We start from the raw sequence: 17519 nt of genomic DNA on the forward strand, positions 1-17519 counted from the left end.
CTTCAGTTTGTTGATCTCTTCTAGCTGGAAACTTGCAAAATACAAGACTCTGTCATGGCTTTGTTTTTGCACTTTCCTAGACAAAGGACACCTAGTTTATAGAGGTTCTACCGCATCTAGAAAGAGCTATATTTGTTATGTGGCCAACTGAACAGGGTCTGCTCGGGGACTTAGAAAACACTCTCAGTATTCAGAAAACTTTGTCTGATACTCTTAAGAAAGAAAAGGTCTGAAGTTTGGCCTTCTTTTTTTTTTTTTTTTAAATTTTTAATTTTTTCAGCGTAGCAGTTTTCATTATTTTGTACCACACCCTGTGCTCCATGCAAATTTTTAATTTTTTCAGCGTAGCAGTATTCATTATTTTTGTACCACACTCCATGCTCCATGCCCTCTCCAATACCCACCACCTGGATGCCCCAACCTCCCAACCCCCGCCCCTTCAAAACCGTCAGATTGTTTTTCAGAGTCCATAGTCTCTCAGGGTTCACCTCCCCTTCCAATTTCCCTCAACTCCCTTCTCCTCTCCATCTCCCCTTGTCCTCCATGCTATTTGTTATGCTCCACAAATAAGTGAAACCATATGATAATTGAGTCTCTCTGCTTGACTTATTTCACTCAGCATAATCTCTTCCAGTCCCATCCATGTTGCTACAAAAGTTGGGTATTCATCCTTTCTGATGGAGGCATAATACTCCATAGTGTATAAGGACCACATCTTCCTTATCCATTCGTCCATTGAAGGGCATCTTGGTTCTTTCAGCAGTTTGGCGACCGTGGCCATTGCTGCTATAAACATTGGGGTACAGATGGCCCTTCTTTTCACTACATCTGTATCTTTGGGGTAAATAGCCAGTAGTGCAATGGCAGGGTCATAGGAAAGCTCTATTTTTAATTTCTTGAGGAATCTCCACATTGTTCTCCAAAGTGGCTGCACCAACTTGCATTCCCACCAACAGTGTAAGAGGGTTCCCCTTTCTCCACATCCTCTCCGACACATGTTGTTTCCTGTCTTGCTAATTTTGGCCATTCTAACTGGTGTAAGGTGGTATCTCAATGTGGTTTTAATTTGAATCTCCCTGATGGCTAGTGATGATGAACATTTTTTCATGTGTCTGATAGCCATTTGTATGTCTTCATTGGAGAAGTGTCTGTTCATATCTTCTGCCCATTTTTTGATATGATTGTCTGTTTAGTGTGTGTTGAGTTTCAGGAGTTCTTTATAGATCCTGGATATCAACCTTTTATCTGTACTGTCATTTGCAAATATCTTCTCCCATTCCATGGGTTGCCTCTGTTTTTTCGACTGTTTCCTTTGCTGTGCAGAAGCTTTTGATCTTGATGAACTCCCAAAAGTTCATCTTCGCTTTTGTTTCCTTTGCCTTTGGAGACATATCTTGAAAGAAGTTGCTGTGGTGATATTGAAGAGGTTACTGCCTATGTTCTCCTCTAGGATTCTGATGGATTCCTGTCTCATGTTGAGATCTTTTATCCATTTTGAGTTTATCTTTGTGTATGTGTAAGAGAATGGTCCAGTTTCATTCTTCTGCATATAGCTGTCCAGTTTTCCCAGCATCATTTATTGAAGAGACTGTCTTTTTTTCACCATATATTTTTTCCTGTTTTGTCAAAGATTAATTGACCATAGAGTTGAGGGTCCATATCTGGGCTCTCTACTCTGTTCTACTGGTCTATGTGTCTGTTTTTAATGCCAGTACCATGATGTCTTGGTGATTACAGCTTTGTAGTAAAGCTTGAAATCAGGTAACGTGATGCCCCCAGTTTTATTTTTGTTTTTCAACATTTCCTTAGCGATTTGGGGTCTCTTCTGATTCCATACAAATTTTAGAATTATTTTCTCCAGCTCTTTGAAAAATACCGGTGGAATTTTGATAGGAATGAAATTAAAAGTATATGAGGTAGAAACCAGAGATACAGTAGAACGTATCAATGAAATTAGAAGCTGGTTTTTTGAAAGAATCAATAAGATTGATAAGCCATTGGCCACACTAGTCCAAAAGAAAAGAGAGAAAGCCCAAATTCATAAAATTATGAATGAAGAGGGAGAGATCACAACACCAAGGAAGTAGAAACAATCATCAGAAGTTATTATCAACAGTTATATGCCAATAAGCTAAGCAACCTAGATGAAATGGATGCATTCCTGGAAAACTATAAACTCCCAAAATTGAACTAGGAAGAAATTGACAACCTGAATAGACCAATATCTAGTAACGAGATTGAAGCACTGATCAAAAACCTACCAAAAAACAAGAGCCCAGGACCTGACGGATTCCCTGGGGCATTCTACCAAACTTTCAAAGAAGAAATAACACCTATTCTCCTGAAACTGTTTCAAGAAATTGAAGCAGAAGGAAAACTTCCAGACTCTTTCTATGAAGCCAGCATTACCCTGATCCCCAAACCAGGCAAAGACCCTCAGAAAGGAGAATTTCAGACCAATATCACTGATGAATATGGATGCTAAGATTCTAAACAAGATCCTAGCAAACAGGATCCAACAGCACATTAAAAAGATTATCCACCATGACCAGGTGGGATTCATCCCTGGGCTACAAGGATGGTTCAACATTCTGCAAATCAATCAATATGATAGAACAAATCAATAAGAGAAGAGAGAAGAACCACATGGTCCTCTCAATTGATGCAGAAAAAGCATTTGACAAAATCCACCATCTGTTCCTGATTAAAACGCTTCAAAGTATATGGATAGAGGGAAAATTCCTGAAATTCATCAAATCTATCTATGAAAGACCCACAGCAAATATCATCCTCAATGGGAAAAAGCTTGCAGCCTTCCTGTTGAGATCAGGAACATGACAAGGATTCCCACTCTCACCACTCTTGTTCAACATAGTATTAGAAGTCCTAGCAACAGCAATCAGACAACAAAGAGAAATAAAAGGTATCCAAATTGGCAATGAAGAAGTCAAACTCTCTCTCTTCACAGATGACATGATTCTTTATATGGAAAACCAAAAGACTCCACCCCCAAACTACTAGAACTCATACAGCAATTCAGTAACGTGGCAGGATACCAAGTCAATGTACAGAAATCAGTGGCTTTCTTATACACTAACAATGAAAATACAGAAAGGGAAATTAGAGAATCGATTCCATTTACTATAGCACCAAGAACCATAATATACCTGGGAATAAACCTAACCAAGAGGTAAAGGAACTGTACTCGAGGAACTACAGAACACTCATGAAAGAAATTGAAGAAGACACAAAAAGATGGAAGACCATTCCACGCTCTTGGATTGGAAGAAAGTTTGGCCTTCTTGATTCAACTCTCTGTTGGGTTATATTGTCTTGGGATTTGGAATTATTCTCATGAAATCCATCTTCTTCATTCATGAAATGAGAATAAAGATAATAATATCTGTCTCATGAGGCTGTTCTGAAAAGTAGATAAAATAATATACTTAAGATTTCAATAAAAATTTGATGTCATTATTTTCCCCTTATAATTTTTGTCCCCATAGTTGTTTTCTCCTTTCCTTGGTATATCTCTTAGTACTGTTCTAGCTTCATTGTGTTAAAGTATCTTTATTGCCTTTCTATTCTGTTATGATTTAGGCTTGGTTTACCTAAGGGAAAGAAGAAGGGAAATGTTTTTTAAAAGAGTCAGTTGTTAAAAAAAAATAACTAAGTAAGAGTCAAAGCAGGTGACAAATCACCAGTATTTTATTCTGTCAAACAAAGAGAGGTGAAGTCCAAGATATGTGTAGGGGAGCAGATTTCTGGATGAAGGCTTACCCTCCCCAGCACTGTACTTTATGGCCATCATTTTCTGAGTAAGAACTTCCTGTTTAAACCCCTGGCATGAGTTAAAGGACATTCAGGTTCTCTCCAAAGCAGCTTCCTAGAGCAAGGCAGCAATCAAAGCTTTCCGGTCTTTCCCTTCCACCTCTCATCTCCCCAGCACAGTCCTTTGGAGAGGAACAGTGCTGATGATGAGTCCACAGCTGGAACACAGCTGCCAGGTCTGGAAGTCCAGATTTGGGATCTTGTTCTAGTTCTTCTGCTGCTTATTTACCATGGGTCCTTGAAGGGGTCTCCTGCCACATCAGCCTCACTCAGGATCTGCACCTATGAATGGGCAGGTTAGACTGGATGCACAGAAGTACCTGAAGGCATTTTGTTAAAAATACACAGGTCCAGACCTCACTCTCAGAGGTTACAGTTCAGAAAAGCCAAAGGTGAGTTGTTCTTATGAATCACTACTGCTACACTTGATCTTAGCCAAAAGGCTGAGAAGTGATATGAATCACGACTTCTGGCCCAAAGCACCTGCACATAAAATCCTAGATGTCTTCCATTTGTGGTGTGTGTGACAAGACTCACCCACCTATTGGAATATGAGAGAACTCAAGTAAATTTTCTTTTTCACAGGATTGTCACCCAGGCTGTGGCTCTGGAAGTGTGGTCTATAGGTCTCCAGTGAGCCACGAGGATCTGTCTGAATGTCCTAGAGAGAAACAAATGTGAATCCTTTCTTTATGTTAAGGAAGTTAATGAAGATGTACATTTCTACAGGTTGATATCTTTATATATGATCCAGGGCTACTTTCCAAGAAATCAGTATTTGAGTTTGGGCTCTTCCTGAAAACAAAGCCCAAGGCAAAGGCAGGTGAGTTTATTTGGTACTACCATTTCTTCTTTGGTTTCATGATGTGTGGGTGGCGAGCAAAGATGGCAGAACTTAGAGAAATGAATTTTGGTTCCAGGCTAAGTTTTGTCATTCACTGGTTGTACATTTGGAAAACCACTTTTCTTTTCATTTTTCACATTTATGAAGTGAATATAACAAAGTCCTGACTCACTGTGTTGTTATGAAAATTATATGGAGTGGTAAAAGCAAGAATGTTGTAGGAATTGCTAAGTATGCGAATAGTTTATTGTTTTACTAGAATGTCCAGTGTTCTCAACTCCATTTGGGACTATGGAGCTTTAGAGCCTTAGATTTCTGGGTCTTAGACTATGATTGTTGGGTGTGCCAAGGGAATCTGTAATAAAATTCTTTCTAGTCAATTGTGATAATCGGCCAAATTTGAGAACTAAACTACACCGTGAATACCATGGAGCAGAGATTATGTATTATTCAACTTCATATTCATACTGCTTGACATAGTTCCTAGTATACAGTGTAATCAATAAATGTTTTTTGAATGGATAAAAGGCCAAACCTTTATACTTAACCAAAAAAAGAGCAAAAGTACAGCTCTACAGAAGACACCTTGGTCCCCTGATCTGCATGTCTGCCTGACCTACCTTCCTCCGCTGAATTAGTCTGTTTGTCCCAGAAATACCTGGGCTAATTTATACTCATTACTATAATACTTGAGCAGCTTGCACTACCTTATACGTAGATTTACTATGGGTGACAGTATCTTCTTTTACTATTTCAAAGGTGGTTGTGAAGTGTAAGTGGATAATATATTAAAAAGTGATTTTCAGGTTGCAGTGCTATGAATATATAGGGAATTAATGTTATTAAGAGGAATATGCTAAGTAACTTCATCGTTCTTCAAAGCGCAATAGATAATATGGCTATAGAAGAGAAGATTCTTTCATCAGAGTGTCTAGGCCCACAGATTCACTATTGAGCTCACTTTCAAGTAATTTAAAGAGAACAGATTTAAAATAAGGAAACATGGGGAATTGAAATTATAAGACTAAGTAGAGATATACAAGCCAAGGCAATCCAAAAAAATACAGGAGGATCTCAGTATTAATAATAATAATAAGTGTAATTCAAGGCAAAAGATACTTAATAGGTCAAAAAGGAACCCTTTATAACAATGGAGTATGTGATCCATAGGGGAATATATTGTCATGAATAGTTATGCACCAAAGAACATAATACTAAGATGTAGGAAGAAAGATCTTCAGAAAATACAAGGAAGAAGAAGAAGAGGAAGAAAGAAGAGGAGGAGGAGGAGTAAGAAAGGAGAAGGACGGGGAAAGAAGAAGGGGGGAAGGAGAATGAGAAAGAGAGATGGAGAGGGAGAGGCAGAAGAAGTTGAAGAAGAAGGAAGGAAGGAAGGATGGAAGGAAGGGAGGGAGAAAGGAGGGACCCTGACAATCAAACGTGTAGTGGGAAAATTGTTACACCTCTTTGGAACGTGGGCAGATCCAGCAGATACAAAGGTAGGGTAAAGAGTGTGAACATAATTTACAAACTATTTTTAGTACAAGTGTATTGAACACTACAAAGAACAAATTCTTTATGAAAACATCCATGAAGAAAAACCTCACCATATTTTAAACCTAAAAAGACCCTAATAATTTCTTCAAAGTAAAAGAATATTGACCCGGGCTATCCAATAAAGATAGCCTGATTCATATCTGGCTATTGAATACTTACATTAGAAAATAAAGTAGAAAGTAGAAAATAAAGAAATTCAAAAAACTAAAAAAAAACCTATGCTGTCCTCAAGATCTACAGTCAAACTGGAGAAAGACACCTACCACTGTACAATAAATATCTAATCACTCTTAGTATTGATCACCCACTGTGGGCCCAGGAGCAGGATCTCCCCTATATCACCTGCAATCCTTTCAAACACACTACAGGTTTGGCATAATTATACCCACTTCTCAGATGACCAAACAAACTCAGCCAGGTTAGATGGCTTTAAGGCCTCAAAGCAAAATAGTAAATGTGTGATTGGAATTCTTGTTGTAATGCCCATGCCACTTCCAGGCCCTCACACTGGTCCCATAAAATGGGCAGCTACGTGATTGAAAGTCCACAGGTTATAGGATAGACATTGGGAGGTGAGATAATTGAGGAACCCAAAACATTACATTTGTCTTGACTTGGTTGGCATATCTTGGTTTAGTTGGAGGAACTTCAGTCTTCTGCTTTAGGAGACAATAACGATAGGTGATTGTTTAAGTCCCCTTTCAGAAGGTGGCAATGAGAAGCACTTTGGGCAGGTCAGCTTTTCTAGCATGTGATGGCTACCACTGGTTACTGCTAGACAAGTCCTCTTGTCATGGTTACAGCATGCAGTTGCATGGAAGAGGCAGTCCTCACATGTGTCCCATTAAGTTTCTTTGAGTTTGGGTTGTATGTCCAAGGAAGACTCTACTAGTGACTTCACATTTGTATATTTTGCAGTTAAATCTTCATTAACTACAAAATAAATGTTGCCAGAATTTATTCCCTCTTATTTTAAGAAAAAGGGGGAAACCATACAAAAATCCAGAACTAATCAATTCCTTGGAACTTTCTGGTCAGTCGAATTCATTTCAACATAGCTTTCCAAGATCCTGGGGTGTGTTGGCCCCAGGGACAGAGTTATGAATGGAACAGAACAGTCACTCAGGTAGGGACCATATAGACTCTTTCAGTGTGTTATTTTTCCAGCTGTAAGAATAGGTTAACTCAGGAGATAGTCAAGATTAGGGTACTCCTTGGACAGACAGCCCAAATTTAGGAAATTCAGGAGATCCTTCAGCCTGCTATAGGAACATGCATAGAAATCAGGAAGAATAGAATCTAAGTCACATAGCTGACTCCTAAAAGACTGGCTCATCATGAAAGTACTGGAAAGGTCAGGAGCTTCCCAGAACAGCACTTGACCACCTCTGCTGTTTCAGCTACCATGTACAAATTTTTCTTGAATCATAATCTTGTCTGCTAAGGGTCAGGCACTATGCCAAACACTTTCTAATTCTGATGATTTCTCTTTTTCAGCTTGTTTGCTCGTTCTTGGCTGTGACTTTCCTTTACATATGTGTTTTGGTTTCTGGTTCTATTGTAAATTTCTCAGCTCACTGTGCCTGGATTTCAGATGATCATAGAATTCCTTAATAACTTCACTTCACTGCTTTGTCTAACCAATATTTATGGCCCTCCTGTTAAGTGCCAGTATGGAGCTGGGTTCTGGAATTTCCAAATTTAATGGGACAGTGGTGGGTCCTAAAGTGTGTGTGTGTGTGTAAGAGAGAAAGAGAGAGGAAGAGAGAGACCAATAAGCCCACATGATCCAATTTTTATTTTGTTTTATTTTTATTATTATTATTATTATTTTTAAAGAGGGAGGTGGGGAGGAACAGAGGGGGAGAGAGAGAGAGAGAGAAACTTAAGGAGCTCCTTCTCACAACCCTGAGATCATGACCTGAGCCAAAATCAAGAGCTGGATACTTAACCGATGGAGACACTTAGTCACCCCAGATCCAATTTTTATCTTAAAAATATCCTTTTTCTTAAGTGGAGGATGCCTCAGGGGTCGGGAGGAGGCAGCAAGGAAGAGGTGAGAACAGGCAGGAGCCTATTCTAATAATCCAGGTGAGAATGATGGCTTGGATTACAGTGCTGACAGTAGAGATGAAGAAAAATGTAATGACTCACTATGGGATTAGTGGGTAGCACGAGCCACTTATTGGTTGCTTGGATGTCGGATATTAGTGAAAAGGTGATTTTTTGTTTGAACAATTTTGCTGATGGGATAACTGAAGAAGTCTAGAGAATGGGAGTTGAGGTGGGGAAAAGAAGATGTGGAGGAATTTGGTACATTTTATATTTGAAATATCAGGGAGAAGCTGTTAACTAGTCAGTTGAATTTGTAAGAGTGGATCTCAGAGGAGTTATCTAGAGCAGAGATATAAAGTTAGTAGTCTTAGCATATAGATGGCACTTGTAGCCATTGTCATAAAAGACATAACAGAGGGAAGGACTATAGATGAAAATAATCTTCTGAAGAATGACAAGATCAGGGAGTTGAGGTGAATCCAACCAGGTATCTGAATAAAATGCTCCAGGGAAGTGGGAGAAAAAACCTAGGTGATTGGTGGTATTATGGAAGGTGAGAGAGAAGCCATTGGATGGAATTCAGAACAGAAGAGGACGGGTTAGCCACCATGGTAGGCTAAAAGAAGGAGAAAATGATCATAAATACTGTAGGCTTGAGCATGGGTGGTGAGAAGTTGAGAGAGTTTGCTTCTGGTAATTTATATTTTTCTCAACTAAGTATGAGGCAAGGTCATCAGAGGAAATTGTGGATTGAGGAGGAGGTGTGGGAAGCATGAGGAGAGAGAAATCATTCACCTCAGAGAGTGGGAAAGTTAGCCTGTGAGAGAAAAATGGTCAGCCCTCTGGGCCATTGTGAAAGCTTATTCTTACCTGGGATTGTTACATTAATGTGAACCCTGTCAGCTCAGTTGTGTGATTGTTTTCTCCAGCAACATACAGCTGCTTGGGCACACTATAGAGAGAGGGATGGCTGGTGTGTGCAGGCCAGAACAGTGGAGGCGGTTATGGGAAAGGAAGTTGAGGAGATTTGCCAGGAAGTAACTAAAACAAATGATGTACTCTAGGATGAGCAAAGAGAGAAGTCAGGGTGGTCAGAAAATGGTAAGGATTAAAGGATAAGGTCAAAGAATTATGGTGAGGGGAGGGGGCTTCTGTGAAACATGTGATTTGGAATGTTGGGAAGTGGGTGGCCAGGGTATGGGGTGTATACATTGGTATTTTAAATATGATATCATTTCTGTTGGTGGTAAAATCCAGGATGTGACCATGGCTGTGGGTAGACTAGATAAAAGGGAGGAAATGGTGAAGGACTATAGGAGACCAAAGTGCTGAGTTGGTTCATGTATGGATGTTGAGACCGGTGAAAATGATATAGGAATTGGTGTGAAGAGGAAAGCAGTCCGGGGCTCAGGTCTTTAAGAATTAAGGGAGTGATTTGGAGGACAGTCAATAACAATAAGGTGGTGTGAGTTCACCAGAACCTGAGTGTTTTATAAGAGTAAGGAGAAGAAAGGATATGGAAGAAGAAATGGGGAGCAAGGAGGACACCTACTCCACCTTAAGACTCTGATGGTGTGAGGTATGAGAAAACAAGGCACCTTTCATTCAAGAAGCTATAGGAGAAATGGTGTCTCAGAGAATAGCCTGATTTCAGGCAAAAGGCAAAAAGAACTTACTAAGAAAAGTGGAGATTTACAGATATTTGTTGGCCCCAGAGTGGGATTTTTATAGGGTTGTGGTGGAAGAGTTTGTTGGGGAGAGATTGAGTGAGATTGAGAGATATACAAAGCAACATAGAGATGTATACCCAGTCAAACTTGCAAACCGTAGGTAACCAACTATTCCGTAACCATATGCAAACCATAGGTAACCAACTATTCTGTGGTTGGCTCAATAAAGGGTAATCTGTCCCTAGTCAAATCCCCTAAAGCCAAATGGCAATGAACTGGGTACAGAATATGGCTTCCTGTGCTTAAGAAGCTACCAAGAACTATGTTCCTCAGCAAAGGCTAAAGACAGGACAGATACTCTTAGGGCAATGAATTCCCATAGAAAACCTTATCTAATCCCAACTGCTTTTCTTTTCTTTTCTTTCTTTTTTTTTAAAAGATTTTATTTATTTATTTGACAGAGAGAAATCACAAATAGATGGAGAGGCAGGCAGAGAGAGAGAGAGGGAAGCAGGCTCCCTGCTGAGCAGAGAGCCGGATGTGGGACTCGATCCCAGGACCCCGAGATCATGACCTGAGCCGAAGGCAGTGGCTTAACCCACTGAGCCACCCAGGCGCCCCCCAACTGCTTTTCAAAACAGAAGCCTTCTCTATAGCATGGTCAGTAGCTTATGCTTAAGCATGTTTCATTAATATGGTAATATTTCTAGAGTCTAGTTCATATTAGCATAGATATGTGACTAAGCTATTTTTAAATGCCAAATAAAATGTCAGTGAAAGGTCATATAAACCCTCTTATATTAGCAAAAATAATACAGATTGGTTGTACTCGCAGCTGGTGTAAGTGAGGGGGGGTGGGCACCATTCTCCACCATTCTCCACCATTGGGTGGAGAGAGCTGGTTTAAAATTTGTGAATGATAATTTATGATATCTTAAAATCTTAAATGCCCATATCCATTGACATTAAATTCCACTTTCAGGAATCTAATCTATGTGGGACACCTGGGTGGCTTGGTCAGTTAAGCATCTGCCTTCAGTTCAGACAATGATCCTGGAGTAATTTATATTTTTCTCAACTGTCTGGCTCCTCATTCAGTGGGGAGTCTGATTTTCCCTCTGCCCCTCCCCCCACTCGTGCTCTCCCTTTCTCTCTCTCCCAAATAACTAATTAACTGAACTCTTTAAAAAACTCTCACTGTATTTTAGGTAGATAGTGATATATTTTTCAAGGATGTTGATGGCAGGTCTGTTGAAATAGCAAAATCCATAAAGAAGGTATTCATCAATGGAGAAATGGTTTGAAAATTACCTTTTCACAAAGAAATACTAGATAGTCAATTTATAAGAATAAAGAACAATGACAGCAAGGACAGATCTGCAAGCACTGCTGTGAAAGGATGTCTCTGCTATATTCTTAAGCAAACAAAGTAAATTGCAGACCAGTATGCATGGCACGATTGCATTTTTGTAAAAGAAAATGTATATGTGCCATATATATACACACACACACACAAATGTGTTTATGTATATAAGTGGATACGTATGTTTATACGTATATTACCAATTCTAAGACTTAACTTTTCATATTTTTCATGTCTCTGAAATCGAGATGTATCTTATAATGTGTGCTATGTTACAGTTTAATTGATAGTGATATTCCTTTCTTGCTTTCTTGGTGGTACAGAAATTGGTGGCACACTTTACAATTGACAGAGATTTGAGTGTTATGAAATATGGCAGGTTAAATAGATGAATAGAGAAAAAGAAAGATAAAATTGTATAAGCATAGGAAAAAGAATACACATCAGATAATTACTAGAGTTATCTTTAGGGATGGGGTTAAAATGACGGTAGGTGGGGTTTTTTCCTTTCCTCTTTTTACAAATATTTCTAAATTTAATTAAAATTTTCACTTGTGGTAAAAATGCCTAAATTTTAATTGAACACTTTGATGAGTTTTCATAGATGCATATGACCTGTATAACCATTACTCAGAATAGATTTAGAATATCTTCAACTCCCCAGAAGTTTCTTTCATACCCAAGCAATCAATACTCACCCCTTCTCTCCACAAACTCTATTTTGTCTTCTGTCCACACAGATTAGTTCACCAATTCTTAATATTATATAAATGCAATCATACATGAGTGCATTCCATTCATCAAATGCAATAAAATGAAATATACTCTTTTGTGTCTGGTTTCTTTTCGCTTAATGTAATGTCTTTGAGATTCATTCATGTTATTTGTTGGCAGTTTCTTTCCTTCATTGATGCCTAGGATTACATTGTACGAGTATATTGCTATTTATTTATCCATCATTCTGTTGAAGGACATTTGAATTATTTTTGCTTTTTTGGGACTATTACAAATTAGGCTAATGCATTCATGTACCTTTTTCTGGACATACTATATGACCTTAATTCCCTTAGGAATGACTATGCCTAGGAATAGAATCATAGGATCATAGGATCATAGGACAAACATATGTTTAGCTTTCGTAGATATTGCCAAATAATTTTTCCAAAGTGATTTTACCACTTTTACTTCCCCCCTGTAATCAGATTTCCAGTTACTTCACACCATCACCAACACTTGATATTGTCCACCATCCTAATGTTAGCAATTCTGGTGCATGTATAGTGATATCTCATGGTGGTTTGAGTTTCCGTTTCTCTGACTATTAATGATATCAAACACCTTTCATATCCTTATTGGCCATACAGATATTCTTTTTTCTGAAGTTCTGTTCCATTCTTTTGCCCATTTAAAGATTAGATTGGTTTGTTTTTTACAGTTGATTTATAGAAGTTTTTATATATTGTGGATGTGAATCCTTTGTCATATATACATAACAAACATCTTCCCAAATATCTGTGGCTTTTCTTTTCAATTTTCTTTTCTTTTTCAATATATAATTTTATACTTTAATCAGAATGCTTTAGGTATATACAGCTTATTTTCCAAATTAGTTTTTAAGCTCTATAAAAGCAAATCCGAGTCTTGTGCTTTTCTCAGATTTCCTTTGTGCTAATCAAATTTACCGTCTCCAATAGCACAGCAAGATCAAAGTTTTGGGATTTCTTTTTTCTATGTGTATTTCTGAAATAGCACTGTCCTGATCTTTGTTGAAGTGGTGATATTTTGGGTATCATAGTTGTGTCTCTAATATGCAGAGATTTTACTTTCTGTAAGTATTCAGAGAAAGAGATGAAGAATACTTTCAAGAAATAGAATAAAACTAATTCATTTGCTGAAAATCTGGATTGGAGTCTTGGTTTTTCCATTTATTTATTAGCTAGGTGATTTCCATCTCTGAGTCCCAATTTCTCTGTATCAATAAGATGCGCCTAGTGATACCTCCTTCTTAGTGCAACACTGAGCTTTCTTCCATATTTCAATATTAAGATTAAAATACCAAAATAATAATATTTCTTCAATAAAAATATTACTTAAAAGTGGCTGAGCCACTAGAGTACTATAAATCTGTACTGCAAATGTGTGTGTGTGTGTGTGTGTGTGTCTGTGTGTGTGTGTGTATCTGGCATTGTTGAAGTAATTGCAGAGAAGGGTATAGACCAATGTTCATCAAAGAAGTTTCTCTGGAGATGCTAATAGATGCTCCTGGGTGGGGGAGAGAGTTACAAATAGATGAAAAACTTGCAAAAGTGGTCAATAACCACAGAATGGTAATCAGTTACAGTGCATGGGAACCAATTTGCATCTTTATGGATGAGAATTATTTGCATTACTATCAATTTTTGCCAATTTCAGGGTGGTAAAATATCTCAGACACAATGAAAACTTAAAATAGTCTGAATTCATAAACTAGTCGGTAGTCTCTCTAAATTTCAGTTTTTCACGATTTTTCCCTATACCACATCTTCTCAAACAGAATGCTATTCCTTCTAATCTTTCATTTAAAAGGAGCCTGGCATTAATTAATTTAAAAATACATGTACATATAACTCATTTAATGAGTATTTGGATAGAACATCTTCAGTTGGAAAGATACTGAACTAAAAGGGAAAAATTCAACATAGCAATTTTTTTTAAAGGTGATTTTAGCTTCTATTCAAATCAACACATTTTTCATAAGTACCTACTTTGTGATTCAAAGAAGAATAATGGTACCTTGTCTTTCAAGGGAACTTACAATGTCCTACCATCCGTGGTATTGGGTTTCACCTCATATTTGCATAGGAACCCCCATGTCTGATAGTATATTTATGGAAGTATAGATTGTTCAGGCTAGAAAACATCCAGGAAGAGGGTTCCATAATTCAAGGAGAGGTCATTTAAGTCCCTTTTACTAATGTAAATGGAAGACCCTCCAGCTATCATCTTGCCTTTGCTTCCAAACTCCCCCGGCAGGCTGATGGAAGAAAAATAGACAAATCTAAAGGCAGACGATTGTCCTGGAGCAGTACATTCCGAATCCATAATTTAGAAAGATACGTCTTCATTAAAAATATGTTCATTATTATAAAGAAGCTCAGCTCCTCACATCTCAAACCACTTTTAATTAAAACATGGTCTTTGTTTCTGTGTAACTAAAAGGTCAATTAATTTTTTTTTAAAATTTGTATTCAACTAGCCAACATATAATAGTATAACATTGGTTTCTGGTGTAGTGCTCAATGAATCATCAGTTGCATATAATACCCAGTACTCATCACATCACGTGTCCTCCTTAATGCCCACCACTCTGTTACTTCATCTTCCCACTCACCTCCCCTTCTGCAACCCTCTGTTTGTTTCCTAGAGTCAGGAGTCTGTCATGGTTTGTCTTTTTTCCTAACAACAACAACAACAAAAACCCCCTTTTGTCCTCAAAGTTTAACTTAAACTTCTGATATCAGGAAGCTCTTGGCAGGTTTAATCATCAAGATTAAATAATAATAATAATAATAATAATAATAATAATAATAATACAAGACCTTGTTTCAAGTTCAGCTACTCTATTATGTATAATTAGACTGCATTGGGTTATTATAATGGTGTGCAGTAATTTCCTGGAGCTAAGGGGTCCAAGTTGTGATTTTAAAATATTCTGTTTATCCTGATTTTTCTGTCCTGTCTTATTGGAAGTGATACCTTCTCATTGCTTTTGGCGGACTTGAATCTAAGACCTTTTTTGTGTGTGCCACTTCTTTATACTATTAGGGTAGATACTACCATGGCCAAAGCCCATGCATTAATTAGTCCATGAACCTATTACTTGGCACTTACGGACATGGTCTTTACATGATTCCAAAACACTTCACATTCATTTCTCACAGACAACATTGAAAGGTTCAGGTCAAGGCAGTGGCCAAATGGTTCTTTTTGTGGGTGAGTTTAGGATGTATGGTATGTAAGTGTGTATATCTGAACATATATGGAGCCAGCTGTAATATATAGCAGAGTCTACAAACATTTTAAACAGTAAACATTTTAGGCATGGCAGGCTATGGGGACTGCTCTGAATTCTGGCACAATTGCTTCACTTGTTGTCATCATAGCACAAAAGCAGCCATAGACTGTAAGTACATGAATGGACACAGTTGTGTTCCAATAAAACCTCATTTATAAAAACATGCAGATGCCCCAGAGGCTATAGGTTGGTGACCCCCAAATATAGTAGAATCTGGACAAGAAATCATAATGCCAGGGGATCCCAGCTTTGCCCCTTACCAGCCTAGTGAACAGCTTAATTCTCTCATGTCACTTGAAATCATCATTTTTGTAAGATCTAAAATACTATACCAGCATCTACGATGGTATTCACTCAATCATTCATTTATTCAACAAATAAATATCAAATGCCTACTGTGCATCCAGAACTGCCCTAGAACAACAAAGTGGTAGTAGGTAAGAATGAGTCACATAAATTTTGGGAAGGGTACCAATATCAAGCTTTTGGGTGATTGTCAGGTTGAGATCATAGGGTAAGATGACAGCCTGGTGGGAGTGGGGGGATTCATGTTCACACAGTCACTCATTTTGGGAAGTGGTTCATTCTGGGCAGGAAATGAGTTGGCACTTTGGGTTAGGGGAAGAGTTAGCCAAAGAGTCTCTTTGGGCCTGGGAAGAGTTGGGCCAGATCCTAAGTACAGAAAGGCTTAATTAAATCTCAATGGGAAATGAGATGTTTCTTAGCTATGTGGAGTTAGGCCTCTACTGATTGGTATCATCAAGTTCATGATTTTTTACTTAATGGAGCCTGCGACCAATGGGAGAAACAACCAGAACTTCTGGAGTAGCCAGTGTGAAGGCTCAGGGTTGGAGAGTTGTTGGCCTCCAAAAAGCAATATCCCATCCAGTATCCAGGATAGGGTGTATATGGTGCAGGACCAAACCAAAATAACTGGGAAGCGAGAATCGCTTTATTTTATAGATACTGGCAGAAAGTGAACAATGTGTAAACATTTTTCCTACAATCAAACAATTTTGGTACAGGGTGGTAAGTGTTTAGATAGAAGAGAGATGTCAAGGCAGAAATCGGATGCTTAGATTAGCCTGGGAATGATTCTTGAGCCGTAAGGTCTGAGTTGAGATTTCATGAATGGGGTCAGGTTAACCAAGCAGAGAAGGGAGGGCAAGGATGGGGCAGACAGAAGGATCAACATGTGCAAAGTCAAGTGGCTTTGGAGGGAACAGTGCAACGTCATTAGGCATGTGAATCTGGAGTCAGACCATGGGCATTAAATCCTGGCCTCTCAGCTCCTTAGACATGCTAATGCATTTCTCTGAGCCTCGGTTTCCTCATCTAACATGGGAATGGCACTCTTGATCTCATAAAACAGTGCTGAGGATGAAATAGACAACAGTATTGAAGGCTTCAGTTTGATGCCTGGAACCTGGTAACGAAGCTCTCAGTCAGAGCTGGCAAATATGTAATATAAAGCTATTTAAGTAAACACACCAGAATTGATGAAGGAGCAATAATGAAAAGGTCACGTTCAGTCGAGGGCTGTGTATTTGAGTGTATGAAAGTAATTTTGGCCATAGGAATTAAGCTTCCTTAAGCATTTGCTGGCTTTCTCCTCATTGCGATGTGTCAATCCCATGACGGGTCATGGCCTTTCTTCCCTTGACTGCTTCTGCGCCTGATGCTGACTGCACCCGGCCAGCTGTTAAAATGAAACTAGTTGCGAGAGCGGAAGGCGGACTCAGAAAGGTCATGGCAGTTATGTTCTTTGTGTGCCCAGCAGTGGGAATGGAATGATGAAACACCTCAGCTGGTTTTCCCTTGGAGCTTTTTGTTGACGCAGGGGGATCAGACTCCAATTCAGCATGATCTTAACTAGTCTAATGGACACCCTTGGCTGTTAATTCCTAACCTCACTTGCGAGTGAGTCTACACGTTTCCTGAGGGCTGACTCTGTGCCAGCCTCCAGTCTGGTTGCTGGGGTTCTGAGTGGATTCTTGCTTCTAGGCACGCCACTTTAAGTGGAAAAAGAGACATGCCAAGGCCAACATTTCACTGTGTGAATAAGGTGGCCATGAGGAAGATGCAGGGACGAGACCCCCAGTACTCCATTGCTCAACTATTGAGTAAGCTTATTCAGGCTAGTTT

General features: G+C 38.7%; 1 long non-coding RNA gene across 1 annotated transcript in view; it reads left to right on the plus strand.

The window, feature by feature from the left end:
* LOC309847165 overlaps positions 1-17519 on the plus strand; it is a 110208-nt gene that overhangs the window by 68716 nt on the left and 23973 nt on the right. Inside the window, exon 2 of the long non-coding RNA XR_014302351.1 lies at positions 4417-4508. This is a non-coding gene — a long non-coding RNA (uncharacterized lncRNA). The remainder of the gene's footprint in view (positions 1-4416; positions 4509-17519) is intronic.

Source organism: Mustela nivalis (assembly GCF_964662115.1).
Source record: "Mustela nivalis genome assembly, chromosome: 13".
Classification (NCBI taxonomy): domain Eukaryota; kingdom Metazoa; phylum Chordata; class Mammalia; order Carnivora; family Mustelidae; genus Mustela; species Mustela nivalis.